At 36.6% G+C, this 13747-nt stretch overlaps 1 long non-coding RNA gene across 1 annotated transcript; it reads right to left on the bottom strand.

Moving 5' to 3' along the window:
• Positions 1 to 9758: 9758 nt before the first annotated feature.
• On the bottom strand, positions 9759 to 10813 carry LOC145125588 (uncharacterized). Its single transcript, XR_013716064.1, has 2 exons — positions 10365 to 10813; positions 9759 to 10145 (listed from the first exon to the last, which is right to left on the bottom strand). It is a non-coding gene; the product is annotated as an uncharacterized LOC145125588 (long non-coding RNA).
• Between the last annotated feature and the right edge of the window lie 2934 nt (positions 10814 to 13747).

Below are 13747 nucleotides of genomic sequence, written 5' to 3'. Positions count from 1 at the left end.
GTAATATAATAACACGAAATCTTCATTACTGCTGATGAATGTGTACAATCACACCTTCGCCTTCCCACAATGATGATGATACCTGAAAAAATTAACAGTTGGGTAAGCACAAATCTTAGTGAGTTTCCTTAAAATACCCGACACAACAAACATACAAACATGCATATCGGGTCCTCAGTCATTAGACTGGAATACAACCGGCCCACAGTCTCCCAATTGGAATGCCCCGGGTTTGTTGGCATGCGGCCATAACCCAACCGCTTTCCTGAGCCTCAATTCCTATGACTTACAGCCGGACTGCACCTGTTATCTTGGCCAACAACACACAATAGGACCGCCTCAACCCCATCCGCGATCATATGTCAACATACAAACAATCAAGGATCAAGTAGGCATATAATACAGACAATTATGTATCATACAACTCACTAATGCCTACTAGACCCCTCACAACACACTGCTCTGCTACCAGCTAACCTCCACGGAATGTGTAACCATAAGTTACCAGAGGTGAGATAGCCACCCAAACAGATGATCCTACTTTAGAGCCACAACCAAAAAAGGAACATGCATGAAAGCCTAGATCAAGATTTCTCAAGTTATCCTACATGAGTACATACAACCCGTAAGGCACTCCACTAGACGATAACCAGCCTATTAGTACTCTAACCATCATGCCATTATTGCTAATTCCTATCACACCTGGATATATGTAAATCTAGCAGATCACTACATCATAACAACACCCTATAAACAAGGATACATAACCAACTCGCCAAGGAATGCATAACCATATGTACCTAGAGGTGAGGTAGACACCCAAATAGATTATCCTGCTCTAGATCCAAAACCAAACAAGGAACATGCAAGAAAGCCTAGATCAAGAGTCCTCAGTCTATCCTATGTGACTACATACAGTCCCTAGGGCATCCCTCTAATAAATTATGACCAAAACGAGTGGGCCGGAAATGGTGCCTTCGACCCACAGGTATAGTGAGGGAAACTCACCTAAAATGAAGAACCATGAAACACTATGATGCACTTCCCTTTCTTCACTGCTTGCCCTTGCGAGCCCTTTAATACCAAAATATGGAATAATCTTAATCAATAGTCCAAACCCTCAACTTTTACCCAAAGTCCAAATTGGTCAAAACGTCAACAATCAATCTTGGTCAAATTCAACGCCATGTCATGGCCCTCCCTAGCCACATTGTGGGAGCGAAAAGTCAAAGAGTCAATCATGAAGTAGATTTCCATGATGTGGTCCTCCTTGGCTACGCCGTGACAATGCTTAAACAAGGCACTCACGATTTTTGACTTCGCCACATTGTGGGTACACTTTTCCACGCCATGGCTACCCTTCATCATGTCGTGGTTACTGGAAAAATGCCATTTCTCTCATTAAGATCTTAATCCTTTTAGATCTAAGCTCATATTTGTAGATCTACTCTTCTACACTGACTTAAAGGATATAGTTTCCATCTTTATCCATTTACTGCATTTCATGGCTAGATCAAGCATTTAAAGTCCATTAGGTCCTTAATGAGGTTGTAACTTGAACATGGACACAAAGTGAACCAATCATGGTCCTTTTTCTCAATCAACACAGGTTCAAGGACCTAGGAAAGCCACCACACGTTTTGGAGCTCTTGAAACTTCAAGAACATCCAAGAAAGGGAAAATTTTCACCCAAATATGACCTAGAACTTGAATCTAGAAGGAAAGTTGTCAAGGTATGAACTTTATACCTTCAACAACTCCGAAAACTAAATAGGATGTTGGATCCAAACTTGATTCTTGTTCCCTTGCTTCCTTGTGAACCCCCCTCTTCCAGAAGTCTACCAAAAATTCAAGAACAAGGCTAAAAATTGATGAAATGGACTCTCAAGCATGCATGGTGGGTAGGATTTCGAGATGGGGAGATGGAGTCTAAAGAGGATGACCTAAATCTAAGGTTTAGGGGCTTAAATAAGGCAAAAACCCTAAAACTTCATGGGCTTGGGCTGCACCAGTTTCCATACTGTGGCGGAAATCGAAAACACATGCATGAAATTTTCATGCCGCGCCATGGCACTCAGTCTTTGCCACAAATCCTTCTTTTGATTCTTCCATGCTCTCAGCTGACCTACACAGGAAAACATGTGTGACAATTCTCCCCACTTAAAGTAGACTTCGTCCTTGAAATCAGTCCTCGAAGTTTCCTTTTAAACACTCTCTAAACCTCTTGTGGGTTCTTCGAACCCGACTCCTTTCAATTGGTCTGAGATCACTTGAATGCTAACACCTACAACCATTAACAACCAATGTTTCAAAACCAGGACCGTGAGCCAATTCAAGTAGAGACTCTTGTGGTATGAATCATAAATATTATGACACCTCTTGATCAGTCGACCATCTCCTGACACTTCTACAAACTTAACATGAAACAAGCGACCTGACGAAAATTACTACTACACGCGACATCCTTAACTCGCAAGAGAAGAGTCCACATCTTAGTCTGAGACCTGCAGATTCCGAAATAATGCACAACCTTCTGGTAAACTGGATCAGCCCATTTGTCACCCATGCTAACCAATACTCCAAGACTTGATCCGACCAAAGTCTCATGGCCTTGCACTACTCATCGAACATCTAAAACAGGAACTACATTCTACACTATAGCTGCCAATCTCACACACTGATGCATCAGTGAGAATCCTCACAAAAATCCATCAAACAAAGCTAAACCACCCTTTTTATGACTATGCTGACCGAAAATATGTAGATTTTATTGGTCCTAAACCTTTTCGACTTTTCGTACTTCTGAAAAATGAATATTAGAACTCTTGGCCGAAAGTCGTTATGCCAACTCCACATATAAATGCACCAACGCAAGGAAACCGAATGATCACATACTAAACTAGACCTTGCTCCTACTCGACTCTAACAACCCTGCTCTGTTATCCATTGAAAACACTTAGGCTTACCCCTGATCTCTAGCCACTAACAGCACCCATGCTTACTCCTGATCCACTAACCAATAACAACACTTGGGCTTACCCCCGGTCTGCTAACAAATAATAGCATCCGGGCTTACCACCGATCCTCTAACCAATAACAACACTTTCACACATCGATCCCAACAAGACTTAATTAACCCTATAAGGCCTTTGGGTCGTGACTTGGATTTCCAAGCCCCAATCAAACACGAACAAACAAGGAAGTCCTCCTCAAAACCCTCAACCTGGGCTCCTAACATCATAGAGTCTAAAACGTGAGGACGCCCTATCGATTACTATCAAAACTAAATCTAAGACAACTAGAAAGGAAATTCAACAGCTAACGATGAACCCAATGCAAAATCAGAAGATCGGACAATTCTGCAAAAATCTTGAATTGGATAAATCCGACTCAGAACTGAACCTTGGCATAAGGTCTTCCTGCTGCGAATTCTCCACTATCCCCTACTTGGAATATGCTAGACCCTGTCAACTTCAACAATCTTTCTAAATTTTAGGCCAACTTGAACTCTACTACTTGATCCCCACCCTTAACATCCAGATGCTGAGCAAAATCTACACCCACAACAATATTCACAGATTCCAACATGCAAGCAAGAATTTCAAGGATAATAATCAATCCCTTCATAATAAGAAATTACATAAAACCAGAGCTAAATAAGATAATTTCATTCAAATGATCATTCAAGATTGCAACTGGACTTCCAAAACATAAACAAAAATACAAGGATATCAACAATGCAGTACCCGACCAAATCGAAGAACTAATAACTCAAAACTTGGTCTGTGGGACTCTGGCTGTCCCGTACGTCCTTTAGATAACTGCCAAGGGGGCAATGAGCTCTGATGTGGCCCTCCTGGCGGCAATGGAAACAAACCCGCATACTCTTCCTGCAGTCCCTAGGAAAATGCCCCTCCTTGCCACATGTACGACATGCAAAAGAGCTGCACCTCCCACCATAAAAGTTCCTACACCTGCTACACTCAAAACTCCTCCTCTCATCTGATCCTGAACTCGGGTAAGCGGACTTGAACCGCTTGGCCACCGGCTGATACTGTCCTGAAGCTACCATTTCCTCCTTTCTTTGGGTCTCCAACTCAATCTCCCTCCTCCGGGCGCTTGAATGCAACTTAGTCAAGGTCCAATATAGCTGAGTGGACACAAACTCCGGAATCTCCATCTTGGTCATACTCAAGTATCTTGACATCTGCTCCTGCTCTGAAGCAGCATACCTCAGGGCAGAAAAGTGCTCTCTCTATAACTTCCTGGTCATCTCTATTACTGAGTTAGTCGTCTACATTAGCGACAGGTACTCTTTTGCTGGTTACTCTCGCTTCACAAGAGGAACATACTATGAACAGAACATATCAAAAATATGCTCCCAATTCACTACGGCTCGCTCTGCATTTGAAAAGCCCTAGGTCACAAACTCGCACCAATGCTTCGCACCCCAATGAAGAAGGTTCAGTGCAAATTTCACCTTCTTGTCCTCGGGATATGAACACGTGTAGAAGCATCCCTCTAGCTCAGATATCCATCTTAGAGTAATAATTGGGTCCATTTATCCCCTGAACTCTTGGGGCTTCGTATGAATGAACTCCCGGTACTACATCACCCCGCCCCTGTGAGATCTTGCAATGGTGACGGCTGTTGAGGCTACAGTAGCACCAATCAAACTCCTCAATTAATGCGGTCTTAACTGACCCAAACAACTCCGGAATCGCCTCACATATCGCCTTGGCCACTTTGGTAGTAGTGATCCTTTGAATCTCTTCATCGCTCGGACCTTCCCTAACAGTGCCACCAACACCTGATCCTAAACCTCAAATACTCACCATACTTAACATATACAACAGGAAGATCAGACATGAAAACATTGTTGGAGATAGTGTCTAAGTCCATAACTATATTTGGTATGTACTTGACCCGACCCGACATGGTCCATTTGGGTTGCACTTCACCCGAACAATTTACAGATAATCTTTTGAGAATAGTATGAGTTATGATTTATTAATATATTATAAGTTCTAATATATTAATATAAAATCATATTATTTAATTAGTGTTGATCTATAATTAATTTAGAATTAATTTAGAGATCAAAAGTATGACTAATTAAATATGGGCTCTTGTATTTATATAGTGTGGGCTAATGCTTATTTGGAATGGGCTAGGCTTGCATGGAAAGTCCATGGATACTCCATGGAGCTTTAACCCATGGATCTCATGGAAATGAAAAGACATGGGTATTAGGGTTTACATGGATGTAACCCTAATCCACCACACTATATAAAGGAGGTTTTGGTTCTTGAAATTGCACTAGTTGATGTGTGTAAACTAAGAGGACCGGTTTCAAGAAGTTTGTGACTATTCTCTCAAGTTTCCAAGTTTGTGGTGATTTGTGACTTCCATTTGAGGCATCCACATTATTGGTGCTAGGCTCTCAAACTCCAAGCAATCAACTACTACTACAAGGTAAGTAATTCTACTAGTTTTATTTGATTCAAGTACCCCATGCCATGCTAGTTAGGATAAGAACCTTGGAAAAATAATTATTTGCATGTATCTTAGTCAAACATAGATCCAAGGTTTCTAGGGTTGCATGTACACAATAGGAGTGTTAGAATGCTCAAAACCCATCAAACATTACACTCAACACACCAGTCCTATAACTGTTGGATTAGGTGTCTAAGCTCATAACTATAATTGGTATATACTTGAATTGATAGTAGCACAGTCCTTTTGGGTTGCCCTCAAAACTAGCAACTAGACATGATGACTTTTACAGAGAGGTTGAATTTATTATTTGATTAATAACTTGAAATAAATAATTTGTTAATATATTATGAGAATAATATATTAATTAGAAATAGTAATATTTAATTAATATTTAATCAGAAATTAATTTCGAGATTAAAAGAATTAATTAAAAGTGTAGGGGTTGTTTAGCAATTTATTGATAGTTGAGGAAAGAGGCTCTAGAACCTCCATTGAAGAGGTTGGATGAAAACTTCTAGGAAGACCCTAGAATTTTCTTCCAAGGGCTCCTTGGATGGAGGCTCATGGGCTGCTTGGTCCTTAAGCTAAGGGATCAGGGTTTCTTCCTTAACCCTAGCTTTGGCTCTAAGCTACCTCACCTATATAAAGGGCCAAACCCCTCATATTTTCGGCCATCCATTGACTAAGAGAAAACCAAATTTCTTTTCTCCTCTCTCCTCTCTCATCCTCTTGCTAATGTTGGGTGTGAACCACTAGAGGCACGACATTTGTGGTGCTTGCTCTCGAAGCTTCAACAACACAAGGATTTCTTTGTTATTTATCAATAACAATCAAGGTATGTTTTCCTAAACCTATTTAAGTATTTTCGAAAATATAGTAGACATCGTAGGGTTTCTTATTTGATTGTCAAAATTGTATGTTTAGTTAGAGAAAACATAGATCATGAATTAGGGTTGCATGCACACATAAGATTTTGTTTATTATGCTCAGAACCCATTAGTAACACCCACAGATTCGGGCTGCATATAATAAGTAATAATTATTAAAATTAAAATACTTGAATATGATAATTTATAGTCATGCATGATGGGAATTATGCAAAACATATAAAATCCTATGTGTTCATGCAACCCTAGTTATAGATCTATGTTTTCTCCAATTGAACATACAACTTTGAACAACAAATAAGAAACCCTAGAATACTTAGCATATTTTGAAAATTATACTAATTAGGGTTAGGAGAAACATACCTTGATTCTTATTGTAGAGAATAACATAGAAACCTTCTTGTTGATCTCTTGGAAGCAAGTGCCACAAGTTTCACGCCTCTAATGGCTCACACCCAAGCCCTAGCAACCAAAGAGCTTGAAGAGAGAGAATGCAAAATTCGGAATTCCTCTTAGGAATGAAGGATAAGACGAAATTCAACCCTAATGTGGGTTTATATAGGTGATAGGAAGGTATTGTATAAGGCAGGTGTCTCAAAGATAACCCTAATCCCTTTACTTCCTCCCTAAGGCATCCAAGGCACCCTTAAAGCCCAAGGAAACCCTAGAAGGGATTCTAGAATTCGTCCCCCCTATGGGAGGTTCTAGAATTCCTTAATTCTAAACTATTTAATATTGTCACATTTAGTCCTCCTATTTTTAATCAATCCAATTAATTCCAATGAATTTCTGATTAATTATTAATTAAATAATACTATTTCCAATTAATATATTATTCTCATAATATATTAACAAATTATTTATTTTGATTTTCAATTAATTTTTTAACCAAGTAATAAATTAATACATCAGTCTCTCTCTCTCTCTAAAAGCTATCTTATTCAATTGGTAGGTTTGAGGGCAGCCCAAAAGGATTGTGCTACTATCAATTCAACTATATACCAATTTTATTTATAGGCTTAGACACTCAATCCAACAGTCTCCCACTTGGATAAGTCTGTAACTATAATTCCCAGTAGAACTTCCAAAATTGATCAACAAATTGTAGCTTCCAAAACCTGTTGTTGAACTCTGACCCTTTTAGTTAAGTGTCCTAGGATAAGTGATCAAATATTCCTTCGTTCTACAAGATATCGTATAGACATGAGACATGAATTATAATCAATCTCATTGTCCAAGTTTTTGTTTCCCGATTTTTGATTTATGACGACTGAAATCAGACTATCAATTGAACACATCAATTCAGTCCAGGCTTGGCCAAACACTTCAAATGTCAACATCAAGTCATCAAGGAGCCCAAAGATATCACTTTTCCCGTTAGGGAAAAATGAATGACTAAACTTTGACTTATATTCTTGCACTGTTTAGTCGTCAAATCATGAACAACAATATGTTTTATAACATCAAGTTACTGATGCGTTTACGTATTATCAATGCACAACTGAATTGTAAAAAACAACTCGTATATCTTCGTTTCAAGAATATAAGATGTTATCGTCTCAGAATTACTTGTGATAAAATCCGTGAAGTAATTCTCTGAGCGTGGGTTTATCCAATACTCAAAATCCCCATTTTCTAAGTACTCATGAACATTGCAGCAAAACTATTGCTATGTCTAATCTCCATAGACAATCTACAATTCAATTCGTGACAGTCTTAATTCGCTACTTACTTCCAAAAGTACAAACGACTGTGTAATTTCGAATAATCAAATTATTCAGGAAGTAAAACATGCGAAGTGAAACAAAATAATAACCTAATTAACTATGGTCTTAAAACTATTGAACATAAATAAAACTCTTATTATTTAATCACCATATTAATTAGACTTTATTGATTATATAATGTTTCGAGTAATCAACTAAACACTTGAATTAAACATCAATCATGCCATGTTATAAACATGCATACTATGTCTCTCTATGGTCCTTCCTTTGTGAACAGATCGACTGGACACTATTCCAATGATGTTCATTTCACAATTCAAAATTCTTGTCACTAATAACAACTTTGTTACTAATAACAACTCCAAAGTAATGAAGTTTCAAATTCAAGATACACTCCTTGAACACCTTCCTTGCATTAAAGTTTCTAACTCATGTGTAGACTTTAATCATCAAATCCCTCTATGGAAACATGTGTCATCCCAGAATTTAGTTCAAAGAGTGTGAACGGTCAAGTTCACAGTAAATCTTTTGGTAATTTGACTTATTGAGTTTTAGTGCCTCTAATGTAAAATAAATGAGTTATTTCAACTATTATAAGATATCAGGCGATATCTTACTTCCAAATATGTAACATGACAAACAAATCAAATTGCTCAAACTGCAATCTTAGGAATGTGTCTGAAAAATTGAAATTTCGCATTAGGTAATTGTGAGCAATACAAACACTCTAGTCTCGTAGTACGCATTTTCCTGATTTCGAAAATATAAAGAATGTCCAAAACAGAGTTCGTATGCAAAAAATAAGACCGTTTTAAGAATCCAAAACCAGTATAATACTAATTTTCTTAAAATCGCTAAAACTGATTCTATCCGTTGAGGGACTTGCACACCTCAAATAGAAATTCCGAAAGCATTTTTGGACTCAAGCTATGGCCTAATATTTAATTTCATATTTGAAATTTTTTTGATAAAAATATTTATAAAAGCTAAAAAAATCAGACGTTTTCGGCATAATTAAACGCGAAACTTTAACTGTCATTTCACAGAGACCAGTATAACAAAATTCAATTCCGTCTGCATTTTTGGAATCACCACAACCTAAACATTAAGCAGACACTTTTAGAACTTTTATATAAATCGATAAGAGGGCACGAAAATCGAGGTAGACATCACGATATATATATATATATATATATATATATATATATATATATATATATATATATATATATATATATATATATATATATATAGTTATTATTGCGAAATATGTTTATAAGTTGGATAATGACAATGCTACTATATATGTATATATATTTTTGGTGTGGTATGGTACTTCAAAAGATTCAAATTAGTCTGTAATCAAAATACCTATATGTTATATAATTGTAATTTTATATCAACACTAAATATATATAAATATTTATATAAATTATATGTCATTTTTCCAAATACCAATTGCTACATATATGACAATTTGAACCCTTATATTATACACATTAACACGGATGAGAAAGAAACATACATTCAAATGAATTACATATAATGCATAGTTGCACCCATGCTACAATAGTATTTTATACTATTAAAAATCAAATTGAAGATTTTATATACAATTCCAAAAATTTAAATGTGGAGAAAACAATTTTTTACAATACATACACAAATACATCTATTTAATCTACCAAATACAAATAAATAAATAAAGACATAAATAAAGACAGGCAAATTATTCTAAGTTATATTTTGTACAACTATCTGAGTGTTTGCTTTCCCTTCCTAAATTGAACCGTGCACTCCTTCTTCACTGTTAGAACATTCAACCCACCCGTAAACAATACATAAACAAAGATTTTTCTATACAAGCCTCAACTCAAGCACCCATTTCCCCTATCGGTGTCTATCTAAACAATCAAAATCAAAACACCCGTGAAGATCTTTTGTTAATGTTCTTCATTCTTGTTTGATTTTTAGCAAGGAACCAAAACCAATCACCCTATCACGAGTCCTTGTGTTGATCTATCTTCTTTCCCTGCAATCAAAGGCAAAACCCAAACACAAATTTAATCCATCGATTTATGTCAAACAATCAAACCCGAACACCAACTTTATTCTATCGATTTTCTATCAAAAATTAAACCCCAAACACCCACTTAGATTCTATTCATTACTGTGAAGCAATCAAAAAAAAAAAAAAAAAAAAAAAAAAGAGGAAGAACGAAGGAGCTGCAGAAGCAGCCCCATCCATTACCTGAAATCGCTGATTGGACCATTATCCCTTCGAGTTCACCTCACCCTTCACCCTTCGATCGAGCAACGATGCCAACACCCCGTCTTCGTCACTGCTGCTGCTCACGATACCGGACCCTTCGCTGCTTCTCCCCTTCGGCCGTCGAACCCCGGAGACAACAATCCATCTCGCGATTGATCACTGAAAACACGCCTGCTTCGGTGCTACTTCCGCTTGAGACTCCCGGACTTCACGCCTCGCAGCCGGACAAGAAGAGGGAAGCTACGTTGCTTCGGCCTCGCCGACCCCGGAGACGACGACCTCCCCTCGTCCTTCGATTGGAGAATGAAGCCTGCGAAGCCTCGTGACCGCTTCTTGTTTTCCTTCGATCGGCTGTTCTTTTTTTCTTGATTTGAAGAAAACGGAGACCCGGATCCCTTTTCTCCCTATTTCGATTGTATTAACCTAATCCACCAGATTAGTCCCTCATTTTTATCAAATAGTCAAAAACAACCCTGTGTTACGTTAATATTACAATCAGCCCTAACAATCATTTGATTTTGATAAAGTAACAAAATAACCCTTCATTTGACAAATATCTTACAAGATCAACACAATCCTAAATCATTGAAACCATTTATCCAAAACAACTCCTCCCTTGAATTATTTTAACCAAATCAGTCCTATTTTGGTTAATTAAATTACCAAACAACCCCCAATAGTTTATATTTGTTACGAAATGGTCCCGAGAGTATTTCAAAGTTCAAGAATTATGGTTTACGGTTTATCACGTCAAGCTTCTAAAAGAATCTGAATTCGAACGATTGGAACTCACGATACGAATGTGAGTGCTTACGACCCCTTTTTAATATTTTAATTATTTCGGGGGGGGGGGGGGGGGGGGAGGGGGGGATACCTGTGCCTAATTAATTTGTTTATACAAACCAATTACCTTTTTATGCGAAAATACAATAAACATAGTTTATAAAAATATTATTATTTAACAATTTACAATATTGTTACAAATAAACTAGTATAAAATTTTCATATACGTATTATGGTTATTTTATCGTAAAGTAACAATTTCACACAACAAATGCTACACGATACAAAATTATATGATTTTTATGTGACATTACATATTATAACAAGTACGTTATGAAACTTTGTAGTATTTCAAGCATTCAAGCTATTATTAAACATGTTTATTTATATGTTTATGTACACCATGTTTATACATGTACATATGTTCATTAATTTGAAACACTCATTTTTATAAAAGCGAGGTCATTACCCTTTTACATATATGTCAAACATACTCGACTTTTATATACATTATACAACGATATTCATTATGCCTAGTGACTTAATCACAATTAAGTTAGGGCTGAGAGTTATTCATAGACTTTTTAGTTAAGGGATTTTTAGTGATACGTTTCGTTATTCATTAGTTGAGTTTAAATACTTAGCCTACCCACACTGTTGTAACCGTTAATCTTCGAAGCGAGATACATATGTATAGATCTATACGGGGTTGACATCCCCACCCGCGGTTGCTAGCTACAACCCTCAACCGATGAATCGAAGCGGGTCATAAGTGTCTACAATTTTTACTACAACATCCAATGAAGCGTTGTATGGGGTACACTCAAGTCATATAGCTTGGTTATAGGACTTACTAAAAACATTAACTAGTTCAAAAATTAGTGTGGATTCCCAGCAAGAAAACACTTCATGAATTGGTGTCACACCCCCAAACCAAGGATGGCGGAAATGTCCGGGGGTGGAGGACTTCATGTATAGTATCATAACAACAATTGTAATAGTAATTCAAGCAAACACAACCAACATATATATAATTGAAAAAGTTACATCATTGTATGAATTACATGTTTACGAATCAATTACAATATGTTGACAAAATATGAAATAGTAGACGCCTTAGCGTCCCATCCTCAAAAGCACTTGGTTACCTGTTTAATGATTTCATGAGAATACAAGTTGTTTGAAAAGTGTCAACACAAAGGTTGGTGAGTTCATAAGCTTTTGTTTGGTATTATTAAAAGCCTTTCGTTTGTAAAAGTAGTATTTGTTTTAGAAAAATCCAATATTTTCCTTAATTTGTAAATGTAGTCTTAAAACCCAAAGACCGAAATGTACAAGTAGTGTTCGTTCCTTATAGTAAAACAATGCAAGTTTAAATCGACATAAACTCGCTTGATTTTAGTGAAATCCCCGTAAATTCTATGTTTGTTAATACCACATGTGAGTTATTATGAAAGCCTTTTCTTGTAAAAGTAGTGTTCGTTCCAGAAAATCCAATATTTTCCTTAATGTGTAAATGTAGTCTTAAAACCCAAAGACCGAAATGTACAAGTAATTTGTCATATTTATAGTAAAACAATGCAAGTTTAAATCGACATAAACTCGTTTGATTTTAGTGAAATCCCCGTAAATTCTATGTTTGTTAATACCACATGTGAGTTATTATAACCATGCTATGACCTAGTTGGCCTGAAACGACGTTCTTCAGGCGTCGGAAATGTTATGACATTTGTCACCCCAGACCTATCGGTCTAACTGTTGCATGCAGTTTAGGTGTGGGTTTGTCAGACCCAATATAGATCTATACACAACTATCACGCTCTCCCTCAAGGAGAATCTGGTTACAATACAGGACTTAATGGTAATTTGAAGTAAATGTCTCACAAAGTCATTAACGGAATTACGTGTTATGAAAACTTGGTACCGTATGGCCGTACCTTGCTTAATGAAAATATCCTTTGTATAAACGTACCCTTTTTAAATGTATGTGTTATGTAATGTATCATAAACTATACCTATTATAGTTTATCAACCAAGGGTAGTACGTAGTAATGTATGCAAACTATATTCAAAATAGTTTATTAAATGTTTGAATGTATCGGTTGTACTTTGATTAAAATCACTTGTTATTCTTTATATTCAATATGTCCAAATCCATTTGTAAACTGATGTGTGTCTATATATTAAGACAAAATGACATATATTGCAATAACATATAATCACATAAAGATATACACCTTGCTCAACATGTTACAAGGTGAAATGAAATTGACAACAACTTTTTGTTGAATACAGTTTATGTTGCTGTTCTTTGAAGATTTATAGAAAAATCATCAAAGCTCCAAATCCAAATCCGCAAATTCTGAGAGTTTGGAATACGAGTCTAGTTCGTTCGTAAATTTTATCATGATTTTTAGTGATCTCTAACAGAGGTGAAAATGTCCATAATCACAGACTGGTCCGGGTTTGCCTCTGAAATGATAGGCAGTTTTGTAAAAATCACCATAAATTGTAGAAACATCATATGGAGATGTGCAAGTAGCCATTTTAAAGCTAAGAGTTTGAACTACTTGCACCTG

Source organism: Lactuca virosa, chromosome 7, assembly GCF_052849685.1.
Source record: "Lactuca virosa cultivar CGN04683 chromosome 7, Lactuca_virosa_CGN04683_v6, whole genome shotgun sequence".
Taxonomy (NCBI): domain Eukaryota; kingdom Viridiplantae; phylum Streptophyta; class Magnoliopsida; order Asterales; family Asteraceae; genus Lactuca; species Lactuca virosa.
This window is presented reverse-complemented; position numbering and strand designations above follow the sequence as displayed.